At 37.0% G+C, this 16,884-nt stretch overlaps 1 pseudogene; it reads left to right on the forward strand.

Annotated features, from left to right (window-relative positions):
* Window positions 1-14,423: 14,423 nt before the first annotated feature.
* Window positions 14,424-14,969, forward strand: LOC118719897 (annotated as a pseudogene).
* The last annotated feature ends 1,915 nt before the right edge of the window (window positions 14,970-16,884 follow it).

Raw genomic sequence — 16,884 nt, forward strand, 5'->3', positions numbered from 1 at the left:
AGTTTATTTTTTTAAATATATTTTATTGATTTTTCACAGAGAGGAAGGGAGAGAGATGGAGAGCCAGAAACGTCGATGAGAGAGAAACATCGACCAGCCGCCTCCTGCACATCCCCCACCGGGGATGTGCCCACAACCAACGTACATGCCCCTAACCGGAATCGAAACTGGGACCTCCCAGTCCAAAGACCGACGCTCTACCACTGAGCCAAACCGGTTTCGGCTATACTGACTAGTTTAAAGAGTACCCACAAATGGGTTATATCTATTGTAGAGGAGATATACATATTGGAAATTATACTGTTTGGCATGACCAAGATGAATGGTAGGAGAAGATAATTACAAGCAAGATCAAGAACCTGGTAAGCCCATCATTGGCGGGATTCTCTGTTTTTAAATTACCATGCAGCAGATCAGCAATAGTGTGCAAAGGAGACACTGTCAACCAGGTCGACTATCTTCAAGAAATTAGGGGAGTGACACAGATCTGTAGAGGTTTTAAAGAAGCAAAGGAGAGTGATGAAACCTAAAAACAAAAGCTTCAGGGTAAAAATGCTTTTTTAGGGAGAAGAGAGAGAACAATTTAGGAACAGCAATGAGGACCAAACAGGGAATTCTTCCACCTTTCAGAATTATCTGAGGAATACAGGAGAGAGAATTCTAGCTTTTGAGAAAAAGCCACTACACAAGAAGCAGTGGCTTAGGAAGGTAGCCAGGTTTCACTTAGAGAAAATGGTGAGGAAAAATAAAAATTTTCCAGTATTTTTCAAACTTAAATGTACATGCAAATTACCCCAAGATATAGATTTTGAGGTTTTGACTAGGACTCTGCTTTCTTAACAAATTCCCAGGTGATACCAGCACTTGGAATAGCAAGGATATAGGGAATTCCAGAATAAAGAATGGCATGGCTCAGTGTAACAAGGATTGGAGGAGGTGTGACTCAACTCTGAGGACAAGGATAAGCATCTAGGCGATGAACTGGGGTCTCAGATCTCTTCACTGACTGACACAAAAGGGACTTTGTATGAGTGAACAAAACTAATGGTTTCTTTATAAGATGCAGTCGTCAGGCTAAGTGGGGAAGCATATGGAAAATAATTTCTTACCAGGGAACCCAGAGTTCAGACTCCAATTGAGCATGTCAGGGTCAGAATGATAGATGGTTCTGGAAGTGCCTGAGACTTTGTGAATGTCCCCTGTCTGCTTCTGGTGGTGTACTGAGTTATTCACATATCATCTTCCAGTATGACTCTTAGAGAGAAAAAAAAAAAAAAACATTCCAAATTGACATGGATACAAAGGAGTAGGAAGATTTACTCTACTCTAAATCAATTTCCTGTTCCCTCTTTTTTTTTTTTTTTTTTTTACAACTTTTCATTCCTGAGATTTTGAGAATGCATCACTACCCACACATTATTTCTATTCTTTTTAACTATATTAAATCTTAACATATTAACATTTACCTCACCTGAAAATTACCTAGAATTAGACATTATTAAAATAAGCTTGAAAATAAAGAATTCTGCTATTTTACCTTGAAAAAAAGAGAGGTCTTCATTTCAAATTCCACATCTAGTTAGAATATATAATCTGATGATACAGTCACACACATTGTTAGAGACTATAAAATTTCCATTTCAAAGTATAATTCAAAGAGGAACTATTTAAAGTAATCATGTAAGTACATCCTAGAGATACACAAGAACAAATTTATAAAATATCAGTATGCCACTACAGCTAGCCTTTTCTACTAGTATGTATACATGGGGAAGTATGGGACTTGGTTGGAAGGTCTGTGAGGAGGATTCGCTGAAAGGTTGGAGGCCTCATGGTCGGCTCATAAGCCACCGGCTCTTTGGCCCCTTGAGTGTGACTCTTCCACAAAATACCATGGCCTAGGTGAGTCTATTTTGAAGAAGTGGCGTTAGAAGAAGTTTAAGTTTAAAAAATTTGGCTCTCAAAAGAAATTTCAATCATTGTACTATTTTTATTTGGCTCTGTTGACAAATGAGTTTGCCGACCACTGCCTAGGGGATTCTTGCTGAAGGCAGCAGACCCCGCCTTGACTTTTCCAAACAAGTCTGAGCCCCAGGTATTTTACTGGAATCTTTATGTTTAGACTTCAAAATGTCCTTGTTTAAAAGACACTACAGGTACATGTGTTTTCTCAAGGATACTTACTTTGCTGATAGTATCTAATAGTTAATTTTAGTTCAAGCTGTTGCTATAATAAAAGCCTGAGCAGGCAGATGAATGGGGCTATCTGGGTCCTTTATCCAGGCAGTCGCTTAGCCCTCTCTTTCACGGACAAGTGTGTCAGACTAATCATTTACCCATCGCTAAGGGTCTGCTGGTCAGCCCCAGAATATATACTCAATCATTCTGAAATGTTGAAAGGATCTAAAATTAGTATAATTCAAAGCCAAATGTGAATGTGGGTGCATGCTCCAAAAATCTCATCATATAGATTTTAAACATTAAGATATTTAAAGTAGCAATAAAACATGCATGTACTTATTCATCAAGTACACGTTTATAAAACATAAACATGTCATTGGAAGTTTCAGCTTTTCCATAAGCATAACTGCCAGAAACGTCAATTGAACCAAAACTAACTTACTTACTTACTTACTTTATTTATTTATTTATTTATTTATTTATTTATTTATTTATTTCAGAGAGGAAGGGAGAGGGAGAAATAGAAACATCAATGATGAGAGAGAATCAATGATCTGCTGCCTCCTGCATGCCCCCTACTGGGGATTGAGCCTACTGCCCAGGCATGACTCTTAACTGGAATGGAACCCTTCAGTCTTCAGGCTGATGCTCTATCCCAGTGTTTTTCAACCTTTTTTGGGCAAAGGCACACTTGTTTCATGAAAAAAATCACGAGGCACACCACCATTAGAAAATGTTAAAAAATTTAACTCTGTGCCTATATTGACTATATATAAAGTAATTCTCTTAAATAGGAATCAAATAAACACAAAGAAAGTATTTTATAATTACTTTATTATGAAATATTAAGTAAACAAAATAGTGAAAAATTATAAAATTCTTGTCTTGTCTGCACCTACGGCACACCAGGCAACATCTCGCGACACACTAGTATGCCGCGGAACAGCGGTTGAAAAACGCTGCTCTATCCAAGGAGTCAACCCAGCTAGGACTGAACCAAAACTTTAAAAGAAAGCATAGTGTGTTAAGCTTACTACATTTTATTTATTTATTTATTTATTTATTTGTTTGTTTATTTATTTATTTATTTATTTTGCTACTAACAATCACAGAATCAAGACTAATAGGCTGAAGATCGAGTTCCAAAGCAAATTATGATTAGATTGACAGATACTGTTGTGAACAAATATTTGGAGAGTCACTAAAATGAATGAGGAGGGCAATAGCATTTTAAAATTAACACTGAAACAAAGTTCTTCTGAATCTAGGATTTCCCGTATGCTCACAAAATAGTTTGGGCACACTCAAACAATCCACTAGCACAGTGGCTGGCAAACTGTGGCTTAAGAGCCACATGTGGCTCCTTGGACCCTTGAGTGTGGCTCTTCCACAAAATACCACAACCTGGGCGCCTCTATTTTGAAGAAGTAGCATTAAAAGAAGTCTAAGTTTAAAAAATTTGGCTCTCAAAAGAAATTTCAATCATTGTACTATTTTTATTCGGCTCTGTTGACTAATGAGTTTGCCGACCACTTCCCTAGGGGGTTGTTCTATCCTGAGCCTACCGAGTTGTCTTCTGATGGAATGAAAAACTCTAGAAAGCTAATGAAACATGGATGGTTTTGTGAAGAACTTGATCAGTGGTATCAGTCACTCATTTATCTTTGAATGTCATGACGGCCAAAGCATCAGTCAGGTAGAAGCTTACCACTGCTAAATCCTTACTTGCTGCAGAGCAACTCTGTGTTGAGAACTGATAACAGCTGGCTTCCCAAGCAACTGTGTGGTTAGGGAACATAAGCTGAGTGGGCAGGAGAACTCTCTTAAGGAGTTACTGAAGCACAACATTCAGATTAGGTGGCATCGCTGTGGCCTCCTGGGAGCAAGAGTGGCAGAGCCGATAGCTCTTTTTCATCCTCGCTGTCAGGCAGACAGTGAGCAGAAGCAGCAGGGTGACAGACCGCCACTTCAGTTACTAGCAGAAGGCTACATATCATTAAGGACGTGGAAATATAAAAATTACTGTACCAAAACACGCAGCTCTATAGTCAGGAGGGTCCCTTCCAGGAGAGCCAGATGAAGGCATCTGGTAATCTTTTCATTCAAATGATACATATTTTCCATTAGAAAATATGATTCAAGAATTTCACCCAGAAAAACAATTTATTCCAGAGTCACTAATGCATTTAACGAGCTATAGATATGAGAAAAACCCATTAATTTGTTTTTCCCCTGCCTCCCAAAACATTCTATATGTTGCAGATGATGTTTTTACCAAAAGGAAACGTATAATTTATGGTTAGAGAGAAAAGGTCAGCATCTTGCCAGTACCTTTTAAGCTTTTAGATAAGCTCCTCACTGGGCCTCAATTTTTTCCTCTTTAAAGTGGGGCTAATAATAACTAATTTTCTGTTTTATTATATTGAGTATTAATAATATTTAAATATGGCTGGGACAGAGTAGGCATTAAATACATGGTAACTAGAATATTAGGTCTAGTAATAATTAATGTCGTTTTCTAATACTTTTTAAAATCGAATTTATTTAAACAATACAACAAAATTTAATCAACAATATAGTTGCCGTTGTTTTCTACTACTTGTGCCCAACGCTCAGGAAGCATTTTAATCCCTCTGTTGTAAAATTCTTGTGATTTTGATGCAAAAAATTCGGTCAATGCATTTTTGAGGCATTCTTCATTATTAAATTTTTTTCCAAGAAGAAAGTTTTGCAAAGAACAAAACAAATGGTAATCGGAAGGGGCAATATCAGGAGAATATGCAGGTTGAGGGAGAACTTCCCATTCCAACTGGCGCAGGTTTTCAGCAGTGATTCTTGCAGTATGCGGTCGTGCGTTATCGTGGTGAAGAATTACGCCCTTCCGATTAATCAGCGCGGGTTCTTTTTCTCTTAAAGCTTGGGCTAACCTTTCCAATTGGGCACTATACACTGCACTTGTAATGGTTTGGTTAGATGGTAAAAGTTCATAATGAAGAATTCCTTTAAAATTCCACCAAACACACAACATCACTTTTTTCGCATGCAAGTCAGGTTTTGGTGTGGGCTGCGGAGCCTCATTTTTGTCCAACCATTGAGGCCGCCTTTTCAAATTAACATACAGCACCCATTCTTCATCTCCGGTAACAATTTGCTCTAAAAACGGCAAACGGTTTAGACGAGAGAGGAGCGAACTGCAAATTGTGACTCTTTGATTATGGTTGTTGTGGGTCAACTCATGAGGAACCCATTTTCCAAACTTTTGGACTTTGCCAAGTGCACGCAATTGATTGGAAATTGTTTTTTGTGAACAATTTAAAGTTGTCGCAAGCTGTTGTTGGGTAATTTGAGGATTTTGCACCAAAAGAGCTTGAAGAGCTTCTTGATCAAAATTGGACACAGGGCCTCGACCACTCTTGTCATCTAACGAAAAATTTCCCTAGCGAAATTTCTCAAACCAACGCTGGCATTTTCTGGCGCTAACTGCATCTTCACCAAGAGCACTACAGATGTTTTTTGCAGCCTCACTTGCTTTTCTTCCTAATTGGAACTCGTAAAGCATGCAGTGCCGAATATGCTCTTCATCCGCCATCTTCTTAGCCCTAGTTTTGCAACAAAAAACAAACCAAACACAAACTTTTTCAAGCAAAACTTGTTAATTGCACTTCACACATTCTGTAGATACCACGTGTTTGAAGGTTATGTCAATACAAGTCAATGCCAAGCAAGATTTTAAATGAATGTTTAAAAACGACATTAATTATTACTAGACCTGATATATAAAAGGCTAAGTTAACTGCCACATATGCAATACATATAAAACTCTCGCTGGTGCCAATTGCATGCGTATATTTTGATCTCTATTGTCAATCATGCATTTGGTTGACACTTCTTTTGCAGAGAAATGGCGAATAGCGATATTAAAATAGTTCTAATTAAATTCCTTTCAAAGTGCACATATTCATGCACAGAGCCACTAGTTTTTATTATAATCCTTTTAAAGCTCACACAATATCTTAGGATTTAACATTTTGTCATTGCTTTTTTTTCCCCATCCAATTCCTTTCTATGTTCTTTTTTTTCTTATTGTTGAAGTATTCATTAGTGTTTATTTCAAGGAGAATCTGAAATGCTAACTCTATTAATTGATTATAAATGTTTTTCATTTATCTTTACTCTGTATTTTTGTTTGTTTCATAAGGTTGCACATAAATATTGTTTTGGAAATAGTTATTGTTTGGTTTGCAAAAAATGAATACATTATTGAATTATTTGGGACACAGAATATAGTGTTTTATACAAAGCATTTTATAATAATAAATAAATCATAAGTACATCCAAGAGACTTTTAAAATAACCTCAGTGATATAACAGACTCAAATATTACTTATTCTTATTTTTAAGTGAAACCATTTAAAAGCTTTTTACAAAAGCTAATGCAATTGCTTTTACTTTCCTTCATGGAGCCAATATGCAAAATATATAATAAAACACCAAATGAATCTGCACATGCAAATAATTTGTAATGTTCTTAAAAATTCAAGGTTTCATCCAGTGTGCACCACAAAATTTATTCATTGTAGAAAGATTAATTTTCTCAGGATTATTAATCTTTATTTTCACTAATAGTATCTTCTTTTCTTGGGAAAACTATTGCATAACATACATTATTTAAAAGTAATAGATATTATTTTTTAAAAGTAATAGTGATAGAAATATGACTCTATATGTAGTACGATCTCTACATGTAGTTACTATATAAGATATACCCCAATGCTCTTAGAAGAAACACTTTTCATCAAGAATATGTTTATTTTAAAAGATATGTATGATTCAGTTACTTTAAAATGTATAAGTATGTCATGAGCTGATACAAGACCTATATGGACTATATGGGCAAATGCATAAAAAATGTAAGCCCAGTTACTTTATTCTGTAGGCACATATATTACAGCACAAATTCTGCAGTATCTCAATAATGGATGAGACGCTGTTCTGTTTCTGTGAACTGGGCATGAGTGAGTTAATCACTGTGCAGCTGTATTTCTCTTCTGTACTACCAGATTTGAGTGTTATATGAATGTTTCTGTCTTAATCTCAGAGGTTATGTGGGCTACTCTTATTGTAACTGTCACTTTTGGATATGTGCAGTACAAGTTTCACAATACAAGAGGAAAAGGGTTAACAAATGACTATATAAGAGGTCACCATGTGTGGTAGTTTAAATAGAACAGAAGGAGTCAGGGTTACATCAGCCTAACATTGCTGGTTCTTTTTATTCCCCTATGTGTCTATGTCTATGATTAGGTATTAGGGGATGTCATGAAGAAAAATCACCAGAAGTCCTTGAGGTTGCAATCTAAAATGATGAGATTGATTTCAGAGTCTATTTTTCTAGACCACTTTAGAAACAGTCCGCCTCTTCAATTCACTATTTATTTGACGCATTGATATAAGACATTTAACCAATTGTCTCTTTCCCTAAATTAAGTACACTTATATTTGGTGATAGAGTTCTGTCTTAACCATGGGTAACACCTGCAACGTCACTTGATACCTGACCTCTGAGCTTTCATTGAGATGATAAGCTCTGTGTCAGGACAGAAGGAAGTATTTCACTTCTAAGAACCCAGCCAAACAATTATGAGAGCATTTCCTTATTTAAACTGTGCTGAGTTAATAATCAACTTAACTTTTCCACTGATTGACTTCCTTCAGGAAGAACTATACTACATACTTTCAGAGAAGAGTTTACTTAAGTATAGGAGGCATGGAAATAGTTTCTCTAGTATGTATTCTGTTACATGTTGCTTGAAAATAAAAGATGTGATGATATTTAAATATATACATAATTCACTAATAGTTCTAGCAGATTTACTTCACATGGCTCAATTTTTTTGAGACACTCAATTCCATTTTGTAAATAAAAACATGTGTACATCAAGGCATGTGTATACATATTATATATAGGACATATGTTGCCCCACTAATTACGGGGTCTGCAAGCTAACCCACTACACTACCACCAATTTCTGTAATAAAATATTTTTGTACACAGCCACTTTCATTCCTTTATGTATTCTCTATGACTGATTTTCCACTACAATGGTAGTCTTAAATAGTTACAACAGGCCATGTGGCCAGCAAAGCATAAAGTTTCAACTATCTGATCCTTTGAGAAAGAGTTTGCCAGCCTGGAAACAAAATGGTGGTATAGGTAACTGCCTTCCACAACCACATCAAAATTACAACTAAAATACAGAACCACCATCATTCATAACCACCTGAAATATGGCTATATGGGAGTCCTACAACTAGAGAATGAAAGAAGAAAGTAAATCAAGACACATCATAATGAAAATGTCAAGGGTTAAAGACAATGAGAGAATCTTACAAACATCAAGAGAAAAGCAATTAGTTACCTATAAGGGAGCAGTCATATGACTGTCAGCTGATTTTTCAACAGAAACTCTGCAGGCCAGAAGGGAGTGGCAAGAAATATTCAAGGTGATGAGTAGCAAGGACCTACAATCAAGATTACTCTACCCAGCAAAGCTATCATTTAGAAGGGCAGATAAAGAGCTTCACAGACAAGAATAAGCTAAAGGAGTTCATCACCACCAAACCAGTATTACATGAAATGTTGAAGGGTATTCTTTAAGAAGAGGAAGAAGACTGTCCATGCTGTAAGAGGAGAGCAACGACCTGCAGATGGATGTGTTGGGCGGCGAGGGGGACCTGCCGCCGATGGAGATAGGCGGCTGGGGCCCGTAGCCGGAGGAGGAAGGCCCGATGGAGGAGGAGGGGGCGCAGGCCATGGCAGTGGGGGGTAGGGGGGGGGCGCGGCCTAGTAGGCCGGCCTGGCCCCGAGGAGCTGCCGGCCGTGTTCGTGGGTGCTGACTTCCAGGTGGAGGAGTTCGATGACTGGGATGAGGACTAAGACTACCCTGAGTAGGCGGCACAGCAGCTGGGCTTCCAAGGCTCTGCGGCCCTGGACGAGGCCAACAAGATGTTCCTGAGAACCTCCGGGGAGGTGGGCGCAGACGGTGGCTTCCAGGTGCAGTATGAGAAGACCCCGTTCGACCAGCTGGCCTTCATCGAGGAGCTCTCCTTTTTTTGGGCATCTATCCTGGATGGGATGGCTTATTTCATCTCTTAACTTTTATCAGTTAATTTAAAGGCCATATTTTATATACAAAGCTGGAATTATTTTGGAAATGTTTAATCCACCAAACCAATTGTATTAGTGTGTTCCTGCTGTATTTTGTTGCTATTTAATTGTCTTTGCTTTGTTTTGAAGTAGTTATGCATGTCTTCCAATATATCACATACCTCCTGAGAGTTGGGGATAATAGTTACTCATCTTTGCATCCTTCACAGAATGCTTCACATTGATTTTCACATAATAAGGAATCATCAATAGCCATTTAGCTACAATTATAAGGCATTTAAAACTTTTTCTTTTATTTTAATACAATTCTTAAATTTTATTTAATATCAGCTGCAACCCCGGTTCTTTTCAAACATCAATCTGTCTTTAGTTCAACAAGAAAGAACATATATGTAAAATATAACTCATTTTCTGAGTCATTTAGGGAAAATATATGATATCATATAAAGGAAAGTTTTTGAGATGGGGTTGAGCTTTTGGTAGTGACATAAAGTCTGAGTGGTCAAGGCAGCAGTTATATCTTCCAGGCATTCTTTTTTTTTTTTTTTTTTTTTTTTTTTTTTGTCAAAGTCCTGATAATTTCCGAGCAAATCTGTGAAATCTCATCCTCAATGCCCCTTAATTCTTCATAATTTTATCACTAAGAATCTGAATGCAGATTCTAGGTGATTTTTAACCTCATTTCTTCTTGACAAATATGGCTTTATTAAAATATACTATACCCCTACTAAGAATCCAATCTTTTTTTTTTTTTTTTTTGCTTAAATGACATTGATAGTCCTGACCTTGACCCAAATTCATTTCCAACACTAATTTACCCAGTTATGAGGCCTCAAGATTTTTCTATTGACCTAGTTAATCAAAGATAACTGTGACTACTCAAGCATCCTATAAATCTGAAGACCCTGGAATGCTCTCCTATTTAGCAAACCAAATGTAAATGCATTTAATTTTATCATCACAATGACCCTTTTGTAAAAGTCACAATAGGCTCGCATTTGAAGCAAGATTTTAGTTCACAAGTTTTTTTGTTTGTTTGTTTGTTTGTTTTTTAATCTGGGAGTATTCACCATCCTTGTACTTTTATGAGGTGACTTGGTTTTCTCAGTGTAAATACCTCTGACCTAACTCTTTTCCTTTATCACCCAATTCTATGGGAGCTTTTAATGCATCTACTATCCTTCAGAGGATTTCTGTCTCCTTTGTTCTTTGACTTCAGTTGATATTCTAAGACCTGAAAATCAGGTACTTTCAAAGAGAAAAAAAGAAATTAAGAGATTTTTAAAATGAATTGTTTGGATAATGGTTTCATTGCATTCATATCAGGTGTAAGGAAGTGTGCTGAGTCCTAATTGCTGTTCTAGAACAATTACCAAAGCTATAAAAAGAAGTTAACAGCAGTGTTTTGGGATAAAGACCAAACCATATTTTAACTATGTATAAAATGAAAGTTTCCTTGTTTATTTCCACTCATGTTTTCTGTGTATAGAGTCGTGTACTCACATCTTGAGAGGCTAACAATCTAACTTCCAACCCACCTCATTACTTCCCTTTTTTTGACACATAATAATTTTCTTATTTGAATTCAAGTTTGGTTTTTTTTGTGTGTTTTTTTTAAACTGGAGACAAATTACTTGGTTTTACTTTGAGGAAATCTTGCATCTGCCCCTAACAGCATTCTCTTACCTACAACACCTGTGGGCCACCAATCCACAAACAGTTGTTTCTCTATTTGTATTTTCTTTTATACCATACAGGGTGGATATAAGTTGTGCACTTCTATTCGACAGATAATAAATAATATTCTTGAGGAGATAATATGTGGAATATGTACTGGGATACAACTGAAACAGGAATTTTAGGGGAATATAGGCAGGCTTAGGGAATTTTTAGAATTGGGGTCCATGGAAAAACACAAGGCTACAGACTGGGAGAAGATACATTTCCATAGCACAAGGAAGCCAGGCACTTTTACATTTTCATAAGGCAAGGGAACTGGAAGTAGCCAAAAAAGGTCTATATTTACAAAATAAAGAAGGAGGAAAGAAGGCTAGAGAGAATAGGAGGACAATGAAGGAGGAGGGCTTCAGGAATCACTATAGTGACCAATTCAAAATGGAATACTGACCAATCAGAGGGGATATCAGAACACAGGAACTGCAGCCATGGAAACAGGAAGTCGGTGGGACCCTTTCCCCCTCCCTACGTGGGAGTCCATTCTGTGGGATTCTTTTCCTCTCCCCATGTGGGAGTCTGTACTTGTTCTTCAAAAAATATCCACCTTTGCTATACCACCCTCGGTCCGTGGATTCATTCTTTGACTCAGGCGGACAAAGAGCCTGGGTTCCAGTCCAAAAATTCCGCATCACAACTTAAATGTAGCCTGTGACTGAACATCAAAGAGTATTATGGACATGTTGCTATACTAATAAGAAATATTTGCTGTCTGTTTCCTAACATGCAGAAAAGACTCCAAGAATCAGAAGGAGCCAGATGGAGATAGAAACAAGAAATGCAGCTGGCCCATCTGCCAAACACACTGACTCTAGCATGCAGTCCGAAGAGAACTCAATGACTTCCCTTGGATAATCAACCTTATTCCCGAAAGTAGTCTGTTCTCTTGGCTTGCTATGCAATAATCTCATAAAAATAAGCAATATATAGCTATATATTGTAAAATGCAATGCCATCACTTTTTTTTTCTTAGCAAGAAATGGTACTGTTATTCGGTTGCTTAGTAATATTTTTCCTGCTTGCTCTTGTACAAATTGAATCTCGTTTGTTCTTTTCTGCCTACAGACTTAACTTATTTACAACCAGTTATATCATTCTCTTTCCAAACTGTATTTTATAGCTCCTTCCAAATTGATATGATCTGCCAATCTAATTCAGACCATATTTGCCCTGTATTTATGATCAGAAATCCACTTAATAGAGACAAGACTCATTTTCTGGTACTTCAAAGGTCCTACTTTCATTTATCATTCTCTACATTTATGATCTCTTAGTTTGTTTTTAATCCGTTTTACTGTGTTCTTATCAAAACTTATTTGACAATTTGTATACATTTACTTGCACCACTCTATCAACCATCTTATTGAAGCTTAGACATTTATTATCCATAGTTCTCGCTCCATACGCTAATTTCATAATCTGTCAAAAAACAAAACAAAACAAAACACACCCACAAACACATCAAATTTGCCCAGCATGATTTACTATAAATGATTCCACTGTGTTTATTTTGCATGATTTCATTGTTCTCTAGATGTTCATAGACTTTCTCTCACGCAGTTTTGTTAGTGACTAAGCCGTGTTTTGTGCTTGGGAAAAGGCTAAGTGGGTCTTTTGAGGAAGGTGTCAACTCTTTCAGGTAAATTAGAGTAATTTGGTAAAAGTAGCAATTATAGACGGACACCTAAATACGTATGCATACACAGAAACATAATCAAATTCTTTCACTTTCCCGTGATGCCATGATGTGAATACAACAACCTTAAGAATAATGATTTAAGTTTTTATATATCTTGTCCCTACCTACATATGTTAAAGTAAAAGGCAATTCAATTATTTAAGAGAGTCATTAAATATTTTAGTACATGCATTCACAAATTCCCAAACATGTTAAGTACTCCTGTGGCTACTAGTTATTTCTTACATCACAATAATCAAACTTTCATTGCTGCTTCACCACTCTTCTACTTAGCATCACCTCCATTGCACTTGAGTACCCAGGGTGCTCCAGTGGAACTCTATAACATAGAAAATTAAAAAAAAACACACAAAAAACAACAACCACAACAACAACAACAACAACAAAAACCCTACCTGTCTGCATTCTGGGTCACTTTGTCACCACCTTGCGCCCTTTATTGTACATTGTCCTTTATGAAGGTGCCTCCTTCAGCTTCTGCCTGAAGCTTATTTCTCCAAGTGGTTCATAATAAGATCTCTCCATGGATCTCAATAGAAAACACATACTATTCTTCCCTAACACTGTCCCATTCTCTTTCCATGTAACAAGAGCACAAATCTTCCTCTCACAATTACATCAGCAAAAATAATGAACAAAAAAATAAGTCAGTTGATATAATTCATCTCATCTAGAATATCTACACACTTAAGCCATGTTTGAATCTGTTTGGGATTATGATAAATTTCCACATGTCCGAAGGCATACCTATGAGTTGACAGCTATGTGGATGGGGTTAGGAAGGGTTTGTTATGTTAGTAAGATTGGGGTTTGAGTATATAGGTTCCAAATCCTGTGTGGGGCACCAAAAATGGAACTCCTGGCCATACGTGAACCAAGGTGCAAAGAAAAGTGTTCCGATATTATTTCTGAAGGCCTTTGTTACTGCATTTCTCCTATAATATCTAACTGGTTAAACCCCTTGGTTATATTCTAATGAAACAAGTATTTCTTATGAAAGTACTACGTTTGAGACATAGTGCAGAAATTGTAATTAAACATGAATGCAAGCAAGAGGCAAATTCACAGATAAGGTCTGTAGAAAGCAGTTAGGTAGCACAAATGAAGGACTAAGTCTGCTTTAAGGAATATGATCTAAACTAGAACTAAAAAACAAAAACAAATTTATTCTGGACTTCAATTTCTTCATTTGAAAATAGAGTTTAACCATACCAATTCTAAATATACGGCTGGTAAGAGACCTTAAAGTATTTCAAGATGTGAAGAAATTATTTGCTCAAAATGTGTTGTACTAAGGTGAAGGGCTGAGTATAGTATCTCTATTTTCTCTCCCCACTTCCTTTCTGGAACTCATTCAGTCATGCATTAATCTTTAATTCTTTTCAGAAACTTCTTTTCGTAAGATTACCAGTAATTTATACTTTGCTAAACCCAATGGCCAATTTTGGGTTCTCATTTTCTTTATCATTTGATTGCATTTGACATTCCTAAAACACTTCACTTTTTGACTTCCATGATTCCATGTTCTCATAGTTATCCTCCTCGCTTCACAAGGTGGGATATGCTTGAAGAATAAGAGGTTTCTATTTATGAAGCAATTAATATCATACTGTAGTATTATTAAACTCACTCAGGCTTCCTGCTTCATTGGCATGTTTCCATGATGAGGCAGAGCATCCCATCCACCAGCACCACCTGAGACTCCCAGAAGCTGCCCCCGGGATGGAAGAGGACCAGAAGCTGCAGGGGGAAAAAATCTGGATTGAAGACCTCAATGGCTGAAGGGGAGAGGAAGACAGCCCTGGAAATGCTTCAGGCAGTTGGAGCAGTTAGAGACTGTGTGGTATTTGTTTTGCATGAGGACCATACTGTAGGAAATTTTCTTTGTTATATGATCATGAAGAACCCATAAGTGGAATTTGTGGTTGTACTACAACCCATCCTTCAGAGAGTCAAATTAATTTATGCAGACTAGAGGTGCTCTTCCAGCTGTTGAGCCATTTCAGAGATGCCTGAATGCCTGCCAACATGTGCTTGGCAAGTTTGAGGCTAGCATAAAGGAATATAAGGAACAAAAAGCAAGCAGAAACGAATCCACATTCTAGTCCCTTGTGCACTATACACGGAGGAATGTCCTCCAGGATATTCTCTTCATGATCTTGCAAAACCCAGAAATATTTTTTATTACAACATCATCTGCCCTTTCAGAAAAGCGTGATTCTATTAAACCCTTATAGCTATTGGAACTCCTGCAAGAACCTTTGTATTTTGCTAATAAGTTCCCTCTTTAAAGTAAACTAAAAACAAAAACAGTCCAGCTAGAGTAGTTCAGTGGTTGAGCGTCAACCTATGAACCAGGAGGTCGTGGTTCGATTCCTGATCACTCTCTCTCTCCCCACCCCCTTTCTCTCTCTCTCCCCATCCCCTCCTCTCTGAAATCAATACAAATATATTAAAAAATACTCGGAATACTATAATTGACTACTGTTCACCTCATTTGCCTTAAATATCTACAACAGTAATTTGGATATGAAATCAAAGTCCCTGTGGAAAAAACATGGTTTGTCTAAAGGCCAAAGGAAGCTAGCAGGACTAAAGTGCAGACCAATGTGTGATATGATATGTAATTTGAAAGATGGGCAGAAGCTACTTTAAGGGTCCTAAGATGAAGTCTGACTTCCATTCTGTGCATCATGGGAGCATTATTGAAGAACTTTAAGCATGGGAGCTGCATAAACTGATTTATGTTTTCACTACATACACTGATCAGTTCCCAGGAAAAATTGCTACAGATACTCTTTTGAGGGTTATTCTTACTAAAATTACCACCCCCCACTGCCAGATAACTCTATGAGAAAATTACCTTCATACCCACAAAATGTCAATAAAACTTTAGTATTAAAAGTTGAAATATAGCCGAAATCGGTTTGGCTCAGTGGCAGAGTGTCGGTCTGCGGCCTGAAAGGGTTCGATTCCGGTCAAGGGCATGTATGTTGGTTGCGGGCATATCCCCGATGAGGGGTGTGCAGGAGGCGGCTGGCCGATGTTTCTCTCTCATCGACGTTTCTGGCTCTCTATCTCTCTCCCTTCCTCTCTATAAAAAATCAATAAAATATATTAAAAACATAAAAGTTGAAATATGAACAAAGAGCTGAAGCACATGAAAGATGTGAATGTTGTTTCACATACATGTAAGTAAATGAAAATATAAAAGAAAACTATAAAATATTAAAATAATTTTTACTTTTAAAACTGAGAAGTAAAAACTGAAAGAAACAGAGGAAGAATGGGGAACTGTCAGAAGAAAACATAAAAATAAAACAATAATTAATGTAATCAGAAGGATAAGGAAAGATACTATGTCTACTAAACAAGAAAATAATAATATGAAAGGATGAATAGTCAGAGAAAAATAAGAATATGATAGCTGAAATAAATAATAAAGATGATAAAAACCTATATAATGGGTAGTTTTCTGGAAAGCAGTGTGAAAAGACTGAATACTAAAAAGAAAAAAAGAAGACACTAGAGAATTAATTTAGGTCAAATATCCAAGTAAATTATATTCATTTCAATAAACACAATCATTAAAAGAGAGTAGAGCTCTGCCTGGGTATCTCTGTTGGTTAGAGGTTCATCCTGATATGCCAAAGTTGTGGGTTTGATCACCAGTCAGGGTACACACAAGGAGCAACCAATGCATGCTTAAATAAGTAGAACAACAAGCTCACGCGCTCTCTCTCTCTCTCTCTCTCTCTCTCTCTCTCTCTCTCTCTCATATCTTTCCCTTCTTCTCCTTCTCTCTTTCAAATAAATCTATTAATTTTTTTAAATAAAAGAGAGTAGAGAAAATTATCTAAACAATTATGTAAGACAATAAAAGAGCCCTAGCCAGTTTGGCTCAGTGGATAGAGTGTCACCTGCAGACTGAAGGGTCCCAGGTTCAATTCTGGCCAAGGGCACATGCCCAGGTTGTGGGCTTGATCCCCAGTGGGGAGCGTGCAGGGGGCAACCAATCAATGATTATCTATTCTCTCTCATCATTGATGTTTCTATCTTTCTAACCCTCTCCCTTCCTCTCTAAAGTCAATAAAGAAATATT

This window comes from Pipistrellus kuhlii, unplaced genomic scaffold (assembly GCF_014108245.1).
Source record: "Pipistrellus kuhlii isolate mPipKuh1 unplaced genomic scaffold, mPipKuh1.p scaffold_m20_p_16, whole genome shotgun sequence".
Taxonomy (NCBI): Eukaryota; Metazoa; Chordata; class Mammalia; order Chiroptera; family Vespertilionidae; genus Pipistrellus; species Pipistrellus kuhlii.